Source organism: Arachis ipaensis, chromosome B03, assembly GCF_000816755.2.
Source record: "Arachis ipaensis cultivar K30076 chromosome B03, Araip1.1, whole genome shotgun sequence".
Taxonomy (NCBI): Eukaryota; Viridiplantae; Streptophyta; class Magnoliopsida; order Fabales; family Fabaceae; genus Arachis; species Arachis ipaensis.
In genome coordinates this window covers 115,307,205-115,318,315 of record NC_029787.2, presented here as the reverse complement: position 1 = coordinate 115,318,315, position 11,111 = coordinate 115,307,205, and positions in this window count along the sequence as shown.

The window sequence follows — 11,111 nt, the reverse complement described above, 5'->3', positions numbered from 1 at the left end:
TTTGCTTAAAATTACCGATTTTAATCAGTTAATTTTTTAAAATCCCGAGTAACATAATTAATGGTAAAAGTATAATAATGCGACTATAATAATTTTGAGCAAAATAAATTAAATCGTTAGTTTAAATTAAATTAAGTTGAAATTTTAGGTTATAAATTCTATGCGTAATGATAAATTTGTATTCTATATCGCACCCAAAATCTATATATGTCTTTTAATTAATCCATGTTATCTCTACGATGTAGTAGCCATGATAATAGACAGCAATTCTTTAAGCAGTTTTACTATTAGGGAGATATATATATTTATATTCTTTATATCATAATTACATATATAGAAGAATATCAAAAATATAAAAGCCTTGGATTCAAAGGAATTATGTCTCCAAACCATTCCAGGTTACAAAATACTAATTGCGGTAACTCAAGTCAATTTGAGTTCAATCTTCAATAAGTTCATTGCTACTTTATCAAATTCAACATCCAAATACAAGGTCATAATCAGTCACTGAGTTCAATTCAGTCCCAAATTTTTAGGAAACAAATCCAACCAAGGTCCATCAGAACTCAAAGATATCTAGTAAGAAACAATTGTAATATAAAACCCAAGTCAAACTATCAAACAAACATGAGTCAAAAAATCTCATTCTCTTTTGGTGTTTTATTGATGCCAAAAGTTAGGGTAAAAGCATTGTGTCCAGTAGAAACAACCTTATTACAACTATCGGCTGGCACGTCTTCTTCTTGCATTGAATCTTGAACTATCTCCCCTGTTTCTTCTGGAGTCTCTTGAATCTTGTCTTGAGCTAAACCTAAAAGATACATTATAGGCAATCAAGTCCAAGGTATTACAAATTATACAAAAAAAAATATGGTTAAGCTTAACACTATAAACGTCTTGTTTGGCTTATGTTCCCAAAGTCATGTAAGACCTCTTTCTATAAGAATGAATTCCTCCCAAGATGCAATTTGTAACACTCTAACTACCAAAGCTCACACTTCCGGCTGCGCGACTCTGATAGTTCGGACATTACGACGACTTTATATTATTTAATACTAAAATATGAGCCTGTTTAAAACTTTAAATCGCAATACCGATCCAAAAATACTTTCATCCGATATCATACATCCATAAATACCATACAACTTACAAAACTCATAAAGAGTACATCCATATATATACATACATATATATAAGTAATATTACAACCATAATCCAATCATAACCGTCTTATACCTCTTTTCAAAAACAACGGTTTACAATAGAAGTAAAGTCGGAAATCTTTTCTGAAAGAGGAACCATTCAATTCTCAAAAACTCAAAAGCCTTTCAAAACGGTTTATCTATGCAGAACCAAAATAGCTCTTTCCAAAACTTCCAAAACCATGGAAAGTTAAAGATTCTTTTTGGGAACATTCAAAATCACCCATCCAACAATGGGATTTTATAACAAAAGTTTCTTGTCAGAGTCCCAAGTCTTTAGGGAAGGTCAACTTATATAAATTCCTTAAAATTCATTGAAACTTTTAAAATCATAGATTCTCGGTTCAAGTAAATAAAACTGAATTTATTATGAAACCAATCATACAAAATCACAAGTTCCAACCCGGTCCAAAAATCAACTCATTTGAAACGAAACCAGTTCATTTGAATCAAACCACTTTCAGGTTTCTTTTTGGAACCCACTTTTCTAACTCTTCCAAAATGCCTCGAACTTGATTACTCAATCAAAAGTCTAAATTCCTTTAAAATCACTAAAAGCTCATTTTTATATTGAAATCAATATTAGAGCATCATTCTTTCCTTCAGTGATTCAAACTGTACAAATAGTTCGTTTCTAAATAAGCCGAACTCAACGCATAAAGTTCATTAAATAAATTAAGCTTGAAAACATAAATATTCTCTTAATAAATAAATTAATACAATTTCTCAAATCCCTAAAAAATCAACTTCAAAACATTACATTTCACAAGCCGCACAACAATTCAGCCAAATCAACATCCATAATCATTCGAGTCAATCAAATAATACATAAGGCAGATACAATCATCAGATACACAATATCTCACATCAGTATCCACATGTAATAATTCCAATACATAAAACACAGTTTTTGGAAAGCGCCCCTACCTCAAAACGCAAAACCATAGCCCAAATGCCTCATCAAGTCCTTTCCGCCTCAAACCGAACTGACAGAAACTAAAGCCTCAGCTCCCAGCCACTTTTGCAATAACCATAGCAACACTAATCGCAACATATAATAATCAGGACTCGATCCCACGTTACCAAGACTCATTCATTAACCAAACACAACAGAATACTAACGCGAGATTATTCGAAACATAATTTCTTACCGAAATAATACAATAAGGCAGCTGCGATTCCGAACCGACCCGGGCATCAGCTCCGGCGGCGGCTAGAAGCTTCGGTGGATCAACTATAAAAACCGCGCAACATTAAAACCTTCTCGAAATCCAAAAAGGCAGAAACTTCAAATAAAACCCTTACCGGCCACTTTTTCCGGCGACAGCAGAAGTAGTCAGAAGCTCCGGCGGTGGAACTTGGTCGCGATAGTGGCGTTTCCCAGCGCCAGGGCACGGTGGCATGACTGATTTCTCCCCCGGGAATGGCTATGACAGAACCAGCTTCTCCCCCTTCCGTTCACAATCCCAGCGACAGCCACAGTGGTGGTTCTGGGCAGCTCCGGCGACAGTGGGCTCCGGCAACTCGCAGAACCCTGAGGCAGAGACAGATAGCAACTCCGGCGGCGCCAAGCTCTTTCTCGGCAAACCGAAGCAGCAGACTAGGGGGGTTTCATCTCGCTTCTTCGCTGCTGGCAAGGACAATGACTACCCAGCTCCAGCGACGGCGCGCTCGCGGTAGCAGCAGCGGTATGCAGGTGCGACGGCGGCGCCCAAGGTAGCTCCCCTCTCTCTCCACCGCGAGCTCCCTCTTTGCGTGACGCCTCCCTCTCTGGTCTCTCGCTCCCCTCTGGTCGCGACATGAACGGCGGCAGCAAGGAGTGTTCGACGGACCCGAGCAGCGCGGCGGCAGCGAGCTAGGCGGCTCCTTCCTCCCCTGCGCGCGCTCTCTCCCTTCTTGGTCTGTCTCTTTCTTCTCCTCTGGCTTCGCGCTCGCCGGCAGCGCCGCTGGGGATCACAAAAACAGCGGCGGCGGTGAGGAAGTAAGCGCGGGGCGGCAGCGACGACTGGGTAGTGGTCACGGCGCAGCCCTTCCCTCTCTGCCAGATCTCGCTTCTCAAGCTCCCTCCCCCATGATTTTCTGTTTCTGTTTCCTTCGTTGGGTTGCAGGTTTGCTGAAGGGAAGAAGAAAGGGTGGCGGCTGCTATGCTGGGAAATTAGGGTTTCATCATTTTGAAAACTAGGGTTTGTGTTAGGCTAAGGGTAGTTTAGTAATTTCAAATAAAAGTAGGGAATAATATAGTAATTGAAACTCAATTAAATTCAACACTAATTATATATAGAAAGTACTATTTGTTCATCACTTTCACAAATTATTTTCAATAAAATGTCCAAATCAAATAATTATAAATAGTATAATTAATTTCTCTATTTTCCAAAATAGCAGTAATAATATTTAAAATATTATTTATCTAATCCAAATCATATAAAAATCCTTATTATTTCATAACTATCAACCTTATACTTTAAATATAGAAAATAATCCAATAATTATAAAATTGGATAATAATCATAACTTATCTCAAATCCATTAAATCAAAACTTGCCTTAATTATCTTTAATAAAATAATCTCTTAAATTAAGGCTATAAATAACTGTATGATTTGAGACTTGATCATAATAAGACTTTTCAAAAGTTCTGGGTCTTACACAATTTCAAGTTCAACAATCAAACTATTCTCATAGCATGCCTACACAATATAAAAAAGTGTAGTTTGAAGTAGTGCAATAATTGGAAGCTAGAAGTCATCAACACAACTAATCAGAGGCACTTTCCATTCAACATCAGCAATATTTCAAGCTTCGGAGAAACTAAAGAATATGCCAACTAGGAACCATGGTAACTAATTAAATAATAAAGTGCAAAAAAAACCATAACAGAAATTGAGAAGCTCGTAGTTAAATCACAAAATAAGAAATTAGGAGGCTATAGAGGAATTTTTCTCTGAAGTGCAAGTAACTGATAAAGAAAGTAGAATTTGATATGGACTAAATTAGAAACTCAATGTATTTTAAATTAGAAAAAGGTTAAACTAAACAAAACAATCCCAATCAACATCACTAGACTATCAAAAAGTTCAAGTTTGCAGTTAGATGAACATTATTTTATTAATGATTCTCCAAAAGGGATACATAATTGATCACGATAAGAAACATACATTGCAAAATAAAAATAAAATTAAAATCAAGCTCCAAATAGTTCATATTATTCTACTGTGGACAAGAACTTAGAAAAAAGCCAAAGAAAACAGAAACAACATCAGAAGAAAAGAAGAGAAACCACTACATTGAGTGGTGAGTACTAAGTAGCATGCACTTACAGCTATTATAGGTAATGAATGAACGAACTATGAAGTTAGAGAATGAACGAGACTTAGAGGTTACTAGTTATAGCAAAAAAAATAAGTAAAGAAAAATGGATAAAAAGGTGGCAATGATTAAGAAAGTGGCAGAAGCTATAATAAATCATGAAATGATTGACGAGACCGTGTTTGTAACTGGCTATAATTGTAAGATACCTCTCACAAAATTTCATGTTTCACTATTAACAAAATTACAACCACAATTTCTTTCTTTTCTCATTTATATATTATATATTTATTCAAGACTTAGTATTAAATTAGTAGTAGTACCGCAATAATGATAATAAAATAATTCAACTCCATCTCTTTTTTATGTAATGCAATGAATAGTAATATTCCACCTGAGTTCTCATAAATCACAATGTCTTGTCTACTAATTAAGGATATATATCATAAAGAGACATAACATAACCACTTGGGCAGTGACTAATTTGTGAATTGCAATTGTTATAAACAATTACTATCTTGTTTGATTTCTCTATTATAAAAATGAAAAGTATGAGCTAAAAATTCATACAAATGAAATAGAACCAACACTTTCAACATGAAACCAAGAGCATGTGTTAATAGGAAATTTCATAATTTGGCTTTGCTAAACTATTGAGGATATAAAGCACTTCTCTTTTACAGAAAAAGATTGGGTGGTGAAGGGATCTTCCTTGTTCTTGAATTGAATTAGTAGGAAGAAGTCAGTCACTAAACATATATTTGTTTCAGTTTTCATAAATTTGAGTTGAAAAATATTTATAGAAGACTTGGTCACCATCAAAATATTCCGTTTGGAGCATGCCGTGCGCTGAGGGGCTAAGTGGCTAAATAAATGGAAAGACACAATATATTTGAGTGCCACCTCGTTGTGATATATGATTCGCATCAACGGCAACCTCTAACAATAATAACATGCATTTGGACATGTAACAGCACGGGTCAAAGTACTTTGATATTGATAATTCATACACTTGGTTCTCAAATCCAAACTTTACCTTCACTTCCTCCAGTATTTGGTGCGAAAGAAATATCTCTATGCTTGTTATGAACCCAAAGCCAAATTTCTTGAGGTACTTTGCTCTGAATTGAATCAATTCTTACAATATTGAGAGTCTCAAAAAATGTAAGACATTTGGCTGCATCTTTTGTTTACAGGATAATAAAACCACTAAATTGACGGTGGCAGTTCGAAATAGTAAAAGATCCTTTTTACAAGCAAACATATGAGATCGTACCATCCTAATTTCTCCATGCGCTATACTAATAGCATCACCTAGGTGCCTGTGTGCTGAGAATGCATCCAGCCATGAATTAATAGGCGACTTGTTGAACCAAAAGTCTTTTACGAATGATGTTGTGTGCTCCAGCGAAGAGAACGAAGATGCCTGTTCCATCGCCTTGCAAAACGAGATGCTAGAGCCGCAAAAAAAGAGGTCCTTTCTTCCAATTTTCTGGGTAAGTCCGATCATGTCAATCAATATATAACTCCACGTACAGTAGGTTAAACAAATGACAAATTAAATAACTTTAAGATGAAATAGATTATTAATATCATTTTCCAGGTGGATCAATTGTCACTAATGAGTAATATAATTCAAGTGTTTCCATGTTCTAATTTATATTATATGCTAGTTGCTAATTAATAATATTGCAAGTGTCTAACTCTCAACTAAACTATACATAGAATAATAGTGTACATGTTCTATATTGGTAACAAAATACATCTATAAATCGGCAGCCTCTTCGCAAGTATTAATGGCATCAGTGGTAGGTTCCTTTAAATCGCCGTCCCTTCTCAATGACAAACCTTTGACGTCACACTCAAACAACCCAGTCAAACTCGGTTGGGGAGAAATTTTGACCTGACAGTGTTCATTGTCTTCACTCATTGTTCATACCCTGGGTCAAGTTACGCAGCCCAGGTTAATCGAAGACAAAAGTGACCGACCTCTTTAGGTTGGATCGCACCCGACCTCTCCTTAAAGAGCTCAGACAAATCACTATAAAGGCCCAAGTAGGCCCAAACAGAGGGACACAGCCCACTCCGAAGGAGGTTGGCCTAAAAGATAAGATGACTTCACTCAAAGATAAGATAAGATAACTAATCTTATCTAGAAAGGTCAGCCCGCACCACTATAAATACACTGGAGCACCCATGTATAACTCATATTCTGATTCTACACAAAAAACCTGCTTAAAGCCCATGCTAACTTAAGCATCGGATTCTCTTGCAGGTACCACCACCCTCTGGTGATCAAGGATCAGCAGCACCACCAGATCCAACAAGTCGGACACGACAGCTCCGGCCACTACAGCAGATCTCATCCGAGATCGACCTTCAGTTTCAGGTAACCCTTGGAACATTGGCGCCGTTGTCGGGGAACCTGGAAGTCATTCCATCATCATGGCGGACAACCTTGACAACGACCACAACTCTGATTTGGAAAACAGAACACCGCATAAGAACGCGGACATCACACCGAAAGATACATCTCAACCAAACGGAGATAAGCATTCGCCAAATACAAAAATCCTGGATGCTCTACACACTCAACAAGATCGTCTCAAACAGCTCGAAAAAGAGGTCAAGCATCAACGAGAAGTTGAGAGGGACCTCCGGAGAGCTAGAAGACAAGCTCCTAAAGCTCGAGGCTGATCTCAAAGCTAAAACCGTTCAATCCAGTCACGATGACAGCTCCCACAAGGACCAAGATCCCTTTACCAAAGAAATCATGAAAGCTAAAGTTTCAAAGGATTTTAAAGCTCCCGACATGACTCCATACGACGGTACCTCTGATCCAAGCCATCATCTCAGCAATTTCAGAAGCAGAATGTATCTCACTGACGCCTTGGACGCCATTCGATGCAAAGCCTTCCCAACTACCCTAACAAAGACAGCAATAAAGTGGTTCAACAGTTTGCCTCTTAGATCCATCACAAGTTTTGACGACTTAGCCAAAAAATTCCTTGCCAGATTCTCCATCCAGAAGGACAAAGCCAAACACGCCCCAAGCCTATTAGAGATCAGCAAGGAGATCAAAAAAGTCTTCGTAATTACATGGAAAGATTCAACAAAGCGTGTCTGGACATACAAAGTCTGCCAACAGAAGGAGCCATCATGGGTCTCATCAATGGACTGCGAGAGGGACCCTTTAGCCACTCCATATCAAAAAAGCATCCAACATCTCTAAACGAGGTACAAGAATGGGCAGAAAAGTATATTAACATTGAGGAGAATTCTCGACTAGGAAAAACCTCAAAACCTGGATTCTCCTACCCCTCTCGGGGCAAGGATAAAGAGTCCAAGAAAAAAAAAAGATCAACCCAGTGAGAAGCCTAGAAAGTACCACAATTACACCCCTCTTCGGGTGTCTTTTGTAGATGTTTACCGAGAAATATGCAACACTGAGAAGATCCCACCATCCCGGCCAATCAAAAATAAAAGAGGAGGGGAAAGTCGGACAGAATACTGTGAATACCACCGAATTTACGGACATCCTACTAACGAGTGCTTCGACCTAAAGAATGTCATAGAGAAATTGGCAAGAGAAGGACGACTAGATCGGTACTTAGCCAACAAAGCGGATGAATCAAGAAAAAGAAGAATGGATGAAGAGGTCGGACGGGCTGAATGACCACCCTACACTCCTGAGAGACATGTTCATATGATAAATGGAAGATTCGCAGGAGGAGGGATCTCTAAATCATCTCGCAAAAGACACCTTAAAGAGGTATATCATGTCGGTGAAGGAGAGAGGTTATCCGATCTCCCCACTATTACCTTTACCCGAGAAGATGCAACAGGCATCATCCCGGGGCATGATGTTTCCAAGGTCATTACTATCATATTGGCCAACGCTAATCTCCACAGAACACTGATAGATCAGGGAAGCTCTGCAGATATCTTGTTTAAATCCACCTTTGACAAACTCGATTTGCAAGATAAAGAGCTCAGAGCATATCCAAATAGCTTGTTCGGTCTGGGAGACTGTTCATGCCCTGGGTCAAGCTGCACGACTCGGGCTGATTAAAGACAAGTCGACCGACCTCTTCAGGTCTGGATTCCCCGACCTCTTCTTAAAGAGTTCGGCCAAATCACCAGAGGGGGCCTAAACAGGCCCAAATGAAGAAACACAGCCCAATCTAAAGGCAGTTATAGCCTAGAAAGATAAAGGCGGTTCCCCAGAAGATAAGATGACCTCACTTAAAGATAAAAGATAAGATAACTAACTTATCTTATTTAGAAAGGTCAGCCTACACTACTATAAATACACTGGAGCACCCAGGTATAACTCATACTCTGATTCTACTAAAAAACCTGCTTAAAGCCCATGCTAACTTAAGCATCGGAGTCTCTTGCAGATACCACCACCCTCCGGCGACCAAGGATCAGTAGCACCAAACCCGATAAATCGGACACGACAGCTCCGGCCACCACAACAGATCTCGACCAAAGATCGACCTACAGTTTCAGGTAACCCACGGACGACATTGACAACGATCACAACTCTGATTTGGAAAACAAGACGCCGCACAAGAATGCGGACACCGCACCCAAAGACACATATCAGCAAAACGGAGAAAAGCATTATCCAAATACAGAAATTTTAGAAGCCCTCCGAGAACAACAAAATCGGCTCAAACAGCTCGAACAGTAGGCCGAATTCCAGCGTGAAGCCGAAAGAAGCCTCCGAAGAGAAACTAGGCGACGTCGAGAGTTAGAGGACAAGCTCCTAAAACTCGAAGCAGACCTAAAAACCAAAACCATCCAACCCGGACACGAGAACAACTCCCCCAAAGATCAAGATCCTTTCACCAAAGAAATCATGAACGCTAAAGTTCCGAAGGATTTTAAAGCTCCCGACTTGACCCCATACGATGGTACCTCCGATCCAAGCCATCATCTCAGCAATTTCAGAAGCAGAATGTATCCCATTGATTCCTCGGATGTTATTCATTGCAAATCATTCCCGACAACCCTAACAAAGACAGCTATTAAGTGGTTCGACAGTCTGCCTCCCAAATCCATCACAAGTTTTGATGACTTAGCCAAGAAGTTTCTTGCTAGATTTTCCATTTAGAAGGACAAAGCCAAACACGCCCCAAGCCTATTAGGAATCAAACAAGGAGATCGGGAGAGCCTTCGATCTTACATGGAAATATTCAACAAAGTATGCTTGGACATACAAAGCCTACAAACAGAAGCAGCCATCATGGGTCTCATCAATGGCCTGTGAGAAGGACCCTTTAGTCACTCTATATCAAAGAAACACCCAACATCTTTAAATGAAGTACAAGAACGGGAAGAGAAGTATATCAACATGGAAGAAAATTCTCGGTTAGGAGAGACCTCAAAATCCGGATTCTCCTACTCTTCCCGGGATAAGGATAAAGAGTCCAGGAAAAAAGAAGATCAACACAGAGAGAAGCCTAAAAAATACCACAATTACACCCCCTCTTCGGGTGTCTCTTGTGGACGTTTTCCGAGAAGTATGCCACACTGAGAAGATTCCACCACCTCGTCCAATCAAAAGCAAAAAAGGAGGGGAAAATCGGACAGAATACTGTGAATACCACCGAATCTACAGACATCCTACAAACGAGTGCTTCGACTTAAATAATGTCATAGAAAAATTGGTAAGAGAAGGACGACTAGATCGATACTTAGCCAACAAAACGGATGAACCCAAAAAAAGAAGAAGGGACGAAGAGGTCGGACGAGCTGAACGACCACCCCGCACCCCGGAGAGGCACGTTCACATGATAAATGGAGGATTCGCAGGAGGAGGGATCTCCAAATCATCTCACAAAAGGAACCTTAAAGAAGTATATCACGTGGGAGGAGGAGAAGGATCACCCGACATCCCTACTATTACTTTTACCCAGGAAGACGCGGCAGGCATCATCCCGGGACATGATGATCCCATGGTAATTACTATCATATTGGCCAATGCCAACCTCCACCGCACACTGGTGGACCAAGGAAGCTCGGCGGATATCTTGTTTAAATCCGCCTTCGACAAACTCGGCCTACAAGAAAAAGAGCTCAGAGCATATCCAAACAGCTTGTTTGGACTAGGAGACACTCCAATCCAACCCCTTGGATATATATCACTACACACAACCTTTGGAAAGGAAACCCAATCAAGGACACTCAACATAGACTACATCGTAGTAGACGTGAACTCAGCCTACAATGCCTTGATAGGTCGGACAACGCTAAATCAGCTTACTGCAGTAGTTTCGACTCCACATCCATGCATGAAGTTTCCAACCCCAGAAGGGATAGCCACGATAAAAGGAGACCAGAAAATTGCACGACGCTGTTACAATGAAAGTCTGAACCTTAGAGGCAAAGGAGAAGAAATCAACAGTATCAAAACTTCGTGCACAACCGGAGGGCGAGATCGAGGAAGTCCAGATCGGAGATATCCCAGATAAAACAACAAATATTAGGGCGACTTTGAAAAGAGACATAAAGGAGTATCTGATACAGTTCCTAAGAGATAACGCCAACCTCTTTGCATGGAAGGCCGCAGACATGCCAGGCATAGATCCCA